Below are 9,944 nucleotides of genomic sequence, written 5' to 3' on the forward strand. Positions count from 1 at the left end.
ATTCGTGGACGAATTAGGGAGTTCGCTTTTCTATTTCCAAAGCTATTTTTGTAAAAATCAGAAAGTCCAACTATGATAATCTCTTTTTTTTGATAGCATCAATATTTGAATTCCTTGGCTCATGTTCAAGAAACATTTGTACCTTGCTCGTTTAAATCACTTCTCATTTAGCAGAAGCTTATGTTGTACTGTTCTTTAGTCATAATCAACTCACCCATATAAATGAATGCTGGTTACAATCCCCTGAAAAAGGACGACGATGATCTAGAGAGGTAGATGGATAATGAATAACTTTATGCTAGAGGATTAACTGAATGTTAGCTGGCTAAATACTGACTGATAAGGTTAGGCTTTCACCGTGGACTCCTTCTTATAGTTGTATAAAGTCTCTCACATATTTGTCTCTCAGTGATGCTAGAATTATGAATAAGACGAGCTACTTTGAAGTGAAAGGGTTTTGTGAAACAAAATGCAATAAGAATGGCACTGATACGTTTCTTTCTCTGCTAACTTAATGGTAAGATTAACTGACCACGTCTCTCAAGTTAGCTCCTTATCCTTTAGGCTCGATCTTGGCATGAGTATGACATTGTTGGCTCACACTACTTGTTCCAATGCCACATTCGGAGAAGTGTAGGTTTTGTCAAGTGCCAAAGAATTATCGTTTTTGGTAAGCCCACTCACTTCATCTTTATTCTTTTAACTCTTATTGTATCAAACACAATTAAACACAAATATCTATCTTGAGAAGGGGAATGAGGTGAAATGACAAACCAAAATGCAATAGGAAATATATACTTCAAAACATTAATAGTATTTATCTATCTTTCTTGATTTTTTGAAGAATCTCTGCAATAGTCTATGAGCTTCTCAACTGTTTAATGCAGAAACTTCTTTAGACCTTTTACGATTTAAACTGAGTGATGTTGCTCTGCACAAATTTCAGGTTAGAGGCCTGAGTTATATTAGCATTTTAGTTGTCATTTTGTAGCTAAGTAAAAGGAGTTGTTACATTTCCTGTATTCTACATGTTGTTTCTGAGTAAGGAAAATTTGAAAATTTCCAGATTGTGTTTTGTTTCTATATTTGCACAAATGAAAAGATTTACTACCTACATGCTTCTCTCAAGTTTCAAAGAAATCAGGCATGTCTACCACGCCCGCCCTTAATTGATCATACGCAGTGGAATCTCCAACTTCACAGCTGCCAGACACAATATTTTATGGAATCAAGGCAATTTTCTGTAGGAATTCTTAATTGTTAGTTAAATGAGAAATTTACCAAAGAGTTGGTGTAAAACGAAGCTTATAGATATATAAAATATTATTGTTACGTAGGTATCAATGTATACGCTCAAAAGCTTCTCACTAGAGGCATATGTTATTCAACAGATGCAACAATATAAGACGAAAATAAAACTAAATTAATTTGACACTAATGGAGCACCAAATCTGAATAGGCAAATTTACTTGTCACTTATTTTTACCATGTGGGTAAAAGCAAAAAGTTAAAATGTTACTATGTGGGTAAATCGAATTAGCCTTCAAAAATTAAAGACCGGACATGCCCTGAGGCTCTGAGATAAAGAGGATCCAAGAAGCATTGGCTGCAATTTATAAGGAAAAAGAATTTGTCGCAAATAATTTTTATCTTCCTTTTTTTTTAAATATGCTAATTCACAAGTATGTTGTAATTCTAAAAGTTACTTCCAAAAATATTTTGATATATTTACTTATACATCATAAACATTCATATCAAAAAATCAAGATGTAAATAAAATATGTGTCTAACACTAACTTTTTTTTAATGAAAATTCATTAAACAGAAAAAATCCCGTGCATGCGCAGGTACTCATCTAGTATCTATAATAAAGGAGAACAAATCTTTGTACCCTCCTTTCCACCATTACTATATAACACAACTCATCCATGATTTTAGTTCACAACTAACACAAAACAAATAAACATAAAAAAAAAAGAAACATTTTTTTAAAAAAGTCCATCATGACGAGGAAGAAGGTGAAGCTTGCTTTCATTGAAAATAACTCGTCCAGGAAAGCAACCTTTCAAAAAAGAAAGAAAGGCATTCTGAAGAAAGTGAAGGAAATCTCGACTCTATGTGGTGTCACTGTCTGTGCCATCATCTACAGTCTTTATACGTCCAATCCAGATGTCTGGCCATCCACTTCTGGTGTGCGAAGGGTAGTTTCGGATTTCCAAACGTTGCCGGAGATGGACCAACAAAAAAAAAATGGTGGACCAAGAGACCTTTCTCAGATAGAGGATCACCAAATTGTCTAAGAATCTGAGGAGGCTGGAGAAGGATAACAGAGAGCAAGAGATGATTGAAGTCATGTTCCAATGTTGGGATGGAAGCCTGGAGAGGTTTCATCTCAATATTTTGGATCTCAATGACTTAGGTTATGTGATTGGACAATATCAAAAAGATATTAATCGCAAGATCGAGATTTTGGAGAGTTCTAGTATGGAGATGGGTGAATCTTCTAATACTGCTGTCACTGCGGCTATGGTTCATTCTTTTGAAGGCATTGGATCTTTGGCAGTTGCTTCGGCTACAACTGCTACAGCCGCTCCAGCCGCTACGATTCATGAGGTTTATTCTTCCTCCTCATCCGCTGCTGCTGCAACTTTTTTTAACTCTATTCAGCAACAACAACATCATCATCAACATCAACAATTTCGTCATCCTGCCACTCCACATGTTGGATTCTATGAGCAAACTCGAAATATGAACCTGAATCAAATTCATAGTCGGATCCAGCAATAACTTTTTATGGAGATGATGAACCATCCTGACCAAATGAGTGATGCATAAGAGCATATGGATAACCGCCACAACCCCAACCTCCACAACCCCTTCCACCACTACCAGCACCAGCAACAACAGCAAATCCCCAGTGATTCCTCTACTGCTCTGACCACAGTCAGCTCAAGCAGTATCATCCATGTTACCAGTCCAAATCCTACCAATAATATGTGGTTCCAATAGGGTTTCAAGAATGGACGTTCACATTTTAATAAACAAAAAAATAAAATTATTCTCAAGTGCTTTTGCAATTAATTTTTTTTTGTAGCTGTTTTTAATATTGTTGTGATTTTATTTTACTATCTGAATGATTATGATTTTTCATTTTATGGATTTGTGATGTGTCATTTTTATTTAAATAATATATGATTTCGTTAGCATTTTGAGAATAAACGTTCACAGTCTGATTAGTAAAATAAAAAACTATTCTAAAGTACAAAATACATTTTATTTTCTTTTAGTTTAAGTTTACCTAAGATATTGGAGTTAGAATCTAGGGTAATGGTGATCATAATATATTACCAGATTTGGTACTAAGTTTTACATAAAATTTTAAAATGAAATTTCTAATCAAATGTCTTATTTATATTTTAGCTAAAAATTTTTGGAATGTCATTAACGCAGGTGATCACTATTTAAATGTATGTAATTTATCGTATATATGAATTTTGTATATTTAAAATATATATTTTTTAATCTATAAGCAATGTGGATTAGGGTTTATTCTATTTTTAATAGCTCCTTAACAGCAAAATTTAGCTCCTAGTTTATGTGTTTAACTGTATCTTCTTATGATGAAAACTCTAAAATCTAATAGGATCCCTTGGGACATCGTAAAAAGCTTTACAAGGGATGGTTGTTTCCAATTATATTTGGCTACGGGTGGACCAGCATGGCTTCATGAGAGATTATATTGAAAAGCATGTGCCACAAGATATTTAAGATTGAGAAACTCGGAAGTGGAAGCATGTTGGAACCATTGGAGACTGATGCTTTATTTATATGGTTGTTTTTTTCTCTGTTTTTGTTTTACGAGATTTTTTTTTCTTTGGTTTTTGATTAATTATATTCCAACGTGAAAAAAATATATGTAAAATATGTTGAAACATTGTTTTCTTAGAAAAAAATATCTTGTAAAAAAATTGAGAATTATAAAAGTTTTTTTGGATATTTTGTTTCATTGTTCATGGATTTTATTCTCTGCTTATATCTGTATTTTTGGATGTAAGAAGATATTTTTTATCTCCTGGTTCAGGAAATAATATATATTTTTTTATGAATTTTGTTGTTTCATATATGTATTATAGTTCTCTAGATGGATGAGGAAAATAAGGATTCGTAGTCTTTCTCAACTCTCTAACTGCGCAAGAAACAAGTAATTAATTTTCATGAAAATATATCAATGTGTACCAATTATAGATAAATATATATATATATATATATATATATATATATCTGTTTGTGTTGGGTATGCTTATTAATAATTAATAAAAATACATTAGCAAACTGGGTCCATATGTTTTTTTTAACATCATATATTATGAAGTATCATAGTGTCTATGATTATATTTCTTTTACAGAAGTCCATATTCATAATGAAATAACATGTTGAAGAGAGATGAAGAATATATACAGTTCTATAGATCAATATACACAAATGTACAGATCGATATAATTTTAAAGAATATAACATGCTAGCTTTTTATTTTATTTTTGTAACCAAACATGCTAGCTAATTTATCTATGCTTTTAAAGAACCCCAAATTTTCCTAAATAAAGTCTTATTCATAAAATATGTGGTTACTGAATAAAGTCTCATTAATCAAATATGTGGTTACTGAGTCTATATTATAACTACATAATGTTCTCTTGCAATGATTCAACACTTAAACTAGTCAGATCTGCTATATCAGAACTGTACTCTTATCGTGTTTGAGTTGCATTAAAGCATTGATCTATATTGACTCACTAAAACCATGAAGAATGTGAGAATGGCCAATATAGAATTTTAGATATATATATTCATGTATAATCACCAATAAAATTGATAATGTTTTTTTGACACATATAGAGAGTATCTTCAGTTTGTATATGTGCATAATTATCATATGTATAGATTGGCTACTTAAACAAGAACAGTGACTTATGAAATATATTAGTGATCTATCTATCTATGGATACTAGAAAATTATAATGAATTAGTCTCAAGTTTAATCGTTTAGTTTGAAAATCTTACAACAACAGAACAAAAATAAACTTGATAAATAAATTAAATCTATGATGTATAAGGGAACTTCTGTTTTATTTCCTTTTTTTAATTCTCAAAAAATACCTTGATAAATATTTAGGGTTAAAAACATATCTATACGAAAGTAATATCATAATCCCTAAAATATTATCTAAGATATAATAGGATAAGTAACCCGTTGAATGAAATAAATCAAATTTTAAAACAAAAACTTCTAAATCATAGCTTATCATTTGCTTTTTTAATGTGTATCAAGTTATACATGTAGTTTGTTTGGGATTGAATACTCTTATTGAACACTATAAAAGGAACATTTATATAATTCAATATTGAATATGTAGAAAATCCTAAAAGGATATAGATATTCTAATTTGGAATGTGCCAAGCCAAACGCATTTCTTATCGATACATGTAACACATGAATATTTTTGTAGCAAATAACCAGACACAAACTCAAAAATTAACACACTATACCACCATTTTAACCAAGACTTAATTAGATAATTGGGTTCACAAAGTTATTTAAAAGTATAAGGGTCAAAGTAATAATTTTATTCCCTTCACTTCAAGACCAGACCTATTTCGATATGAACATATATAAAGATTTAAGAAATATTTTAAATTGTAAGCACAAAATGATATTTTCCAAAAACAATTATATTTGAATAGATTTTGTTATATTGTATTTCTTATTAGCAATACATAAATACATGTATCTATATTCATGTAAGAAAAAAAATTCAGTGAAAGATATACTGACATATCTGAAATTATGAACATTAGATTATTTTAGATAGTTTCTTCATTTAGTCAATTAATTGATAGATACATGTATTTATGTATTGCTAATAACAAATGCAATGTAACAAAATCTATTCAAATATAATTGTTACAAAAAGAGATATACCAGTATATATTGCTATTTAAAGAGATATGCCAGTATATTTTTCACTGAGTGTAAAAACAAAATGCTATTTTTCTAAAACAAAGAGATTTGAATAGATTTTGTTACATTGTATTTCTATGAGCAATACATAAATACGTCTATCTATCAATGAATTGACCAAATGAATAATCAACCTAAAATAATAAAATGTTCATAATTCCAAATATGTCAGTATATCTTTCACAAAAGATATTTTGCATACTAATTTTTCAATATTATTAAAAGAGAAAATGTTGTCGATATTGATCTAGTCATATGTTTCTACTATTTTTTGTAAAATTAAAAAAAAAATAAAAAAATAAAAAAATAAAAAAACATTTTTAACAAGATTAAAATATAATAAAATTTAGTTTCGAAACTATTTTATTAATAATAAATTAAAAAATAATTTAACTATGCAATAATTTGATAAATGTATAACTAGTTTTTTCAAAATTATATAAACTTTAGGTAAAATAATTGATTTTTGATTTATGAAATTAATTTATTTATTCCTGGAAATTTTTGATGTAAGAAAAAAAGGTTATTAATTTAAGTATAATATATACTCAGATTTATTACCAAGTGTGATCTTATAATCTGACAACTACAACACAAGCTGGAAAAAAAAATATTCTCTCATGTTTTCCAATTTTGAAGCTATTTTCAACTTCCATTCCCTAAACTACATTTTTATCATTTAAAAAATATCAACTATTTTTATATCTTTAGACTCCTATAATTTAAGGTATGAAAAAAATCACTCTTCAAAATGGCTATTTTATGTTTCTAACCTAGATATAATATATAAATTCAAAACATTAGATTTTTAACTATGAACTTAAGCGAATAACATTTATAATGCTTTAGTTTGTGGTCACTTTACAAGTCAAAATAAATCACATTCAAAGTTTCCAGTAAAGAAAACTAATTCCAGAAATATATTAAAAAGAAACTTTGACCCATTTACTAAACCAAATCTTAGATATTATCTCAAATATCTACAAATATTTTTTTTTTAACATTAATGTACAATTTTTACTAATGTCATCTTGTTTATATAAGTGACTAAGATAGAAAAACTAATTAAATAGATTCATAACTGTATTAGTTATAATTATTATTTTATTTTTTATTTTTCTCTCTATCTATAAAATAATAATATCTATAATAAAGGAGACAAATCTTTGTACCCCCTTTCCACCATTACTATATAACACAACTCATCCATGATTTTAGTTCACAACTAACACAAAACAAATAAACATACAAAAAAAAAAGAGAAACATTTTTTTAAAAAAGTCTATCATGACGAGGAAGAAGGTGACACTTGCTTTCATTGAAAATAACTCATCCAGGAAAGCAACCTTTCAAAAAAGAAAGAAAGGCATTCTGAAGAAAGTGAAGGAAATCTCGACTCTATGTGGTGTCACTGCCTGTGCCATCATCTACAGTCCCTATACGTCCAATCCAGATGTCTGGCCATCGACTTCTGGTGTGCGAAGGGTAGTTTCGGATTTCCGGACATTGCCGGAGATGGACCAACAAAAAAAAATGGTGGACCAAGAGACCTTTCTCAGACAGAAGATCGCCAAATTGTCTGAGAATCTGAAGAGGCTGGAGAAGGATAACAGGGAGCAAGAGATGATTGAAGTCATGTTCCAATGTTGGGATGGAAGCCTGGAGAGGTTTCATCTCAATATTTTGGATCTCAATGACTTAGGTTATGTGATTGAGCAATATAAATAAGATATTAATCGCAAGATCGAGATTTTGAAGAGTTCTAGTATGGAGATAGGTGAATCTTCTAATACTGCTGTCACTGCGGCTATGGCTAGTTCTTTTGAAGGCATTGGATCTTTGGCAGTTGCTTCGGCTACAACTGCTCCAGCCACTACGATTCATGAGGTTTATTCGTCCTCCTCATCCGCTGCTGCCGCAACTTTTTTTAACTCTATTCAGCAACAGCAACATCATCATCAACATCAACAATTTCGTCATCCTGCCACTCCACATGTTGGACTCTATGAGCAAACTCGAAATATGAACCTAAATCAAATTCATAATCGGATCCAGCAACAACCTTTTATGGAGATGATGAACCATCCTGACCAAATGAGTGATGCATATGAGCATATGGATAACTGCCACAACCCCAACTTCCACAACCCCTTCCACCACCACCAGCACCAGCAACAACAGCAAATCCCCAGTAATTCCTCTACTGCTCTGACCACAGTCAGCTCAAGTTGTATCATCCATGTTACCAGTACAAATCTTACCAATAATACATGGTTCCATTAGGGTTTCAAGAATGGACGTTCACATTTTAATAAGCAAAAAATTAAAATTATTCTCAAGTGCTTTTGCAATTAATTTTTTTTTGTAGCTGTTTTTAATATTGTTTGGTTTTATTTTACTATCTCAATGATTGTGATTTTTCATTTTATGGATTTGTGATGTGTCATTTTTATTTAAATAATATATGATTTCGTTAGCATTTTGAGAATAAACGTTCACAGTCTGATAAGTAAAATAAAAAACTATTCTAAAGTGCAAATTATATTTTATTTTCTTTTAGTTTAAGTTTACCTAAGATATTGGAGTTAGAATCTAGGGTAATGGTGATTACATAATATATTACCAAATTTGGTACTAAGTTTTACATAAAATTTCAAAATGAATTTTCTAATCAAATGTCTAATTTATATTTTAGCTAAAAATATTTGGAATGTCATTAAGGCAGGTGATCACTATTTAAATGTATGTAATTTATCGTATATATGAATTTTGTATATTTAAGTAATATTTTTTAATCTATAAAAAATGTGGATTAGGGTTTATTCTATTTTTAATAGCTCCTTAACAGCAAACATTTAGCTCCTAGTTTCTGTGTTTAACTGTATCTTCTTGTGATGAAAACTCTAAAATCTAATAGGATCCCTTGAGACATCACAAAAAGCTTTACAAAGGATGGTTGTTTCCAATCATATTTGGCTACGAGTGGACCAGCATGGCTTCATGAGAGATTATATCGAGAAGCATGTGCCACAAGATATTTAAGATTGAGAAATTCGGAAGTGGAAGCATGTTGGAACCATTGGAGACTGATGCTTTATTTATATGGTTGTTTTTCTCTCTGTTTTTGTTTTACGAGATTTTTTGTTCTTTGGTTTTTGATTAATTATATTCCAACGTGAAAAAAATCTATGTAAAATATGTTGAAACATTGTTTTCTTAGAAAAAAATTTCTTGTAAAGAAATTGAGAATTATAAAAGTTTTTTGGATATTTTGTTTCATTGTTCATGGATTTTATTCTCTGCTTATATCTGTATTTTTGGATGTAAGAAGATATTTTTTATCTCCTGGTTCAGGAAATAATATATATTTTTTATGAATTTTGTTGTTTCATATATGTATTATAGTTCTCTAGATGGATGAGGTAAATAAGGATTCGTAGTCTTTCTCAACTCTCTAGCTGCGCAAGAAACAAGTAATTAATTTTCATGAAAATATATCAATGTGTACCAATTATAGATAAATATATATATATCTGTTTGTGTTGGGTATGCTTATTAATAATTAATAAAAATACATTAGCAAACTGGGTCCATATGTTTCTTTTAACATCATATATTATGAAGTATCATAGTGTCTATATAACTGATTATATTTCTTTTACAGAAGTCCATATTCATAATGAAATAACATGTTGAAGAGAGATGAAAAATATATACAGTTCTATAGATCAATATATACAAATGTACAGATCGATATAATTTTAAAGAATATAACATGCTAGCTTTTTATTTTATTTTTGTAACCAAACATGCTAGCTAATTTATCTATGTTTTTAAAGAACCCCAAATTTTCCTAAATAAAGTCTTATTCATAAAATATGTGGTTACTGAATAAAGTCTCATTAATCAAATATGTGGTTACTG

At 29.6% G+C, this 9,944-nt stretch overlaps 2 pseudogenes; both read left to right on the top strand.

The window, feature by feature from the left end:
* The first annotated feature begins 2,003 nt into the window (after nucleotides 1-2,003).
* On the top strand, nucleotides 2,004-3,009 carry LOC18008707 (annotated as a pseudogene).
* Nucleotides 3,010-7,307: 4,298 nt separating this feature from the next.
* LOC18008323 lies at nucleotides 7,308-8,303 on the top strand (annotated as a pseudogene).
* Nucleotides 8,304-9,944: the final 1,641 nt, after the last annotated feature.

This window comes from Eutrema salsugineum, unplaced genomic scaffold, assembly GCF_000478725.1.
Source record: "Eutrema salsugineum unplaced genomic scaffold, Eutsalg1_0 scaffold_9, whole genome shotgun sequence".
Lineage (NCBI taxonomy): Eukaryota > Viridiplantae > Streptophyta > Magnoliopsida > Brassicales > Brassicaceae > Eutrema > Eutrema salsugineum.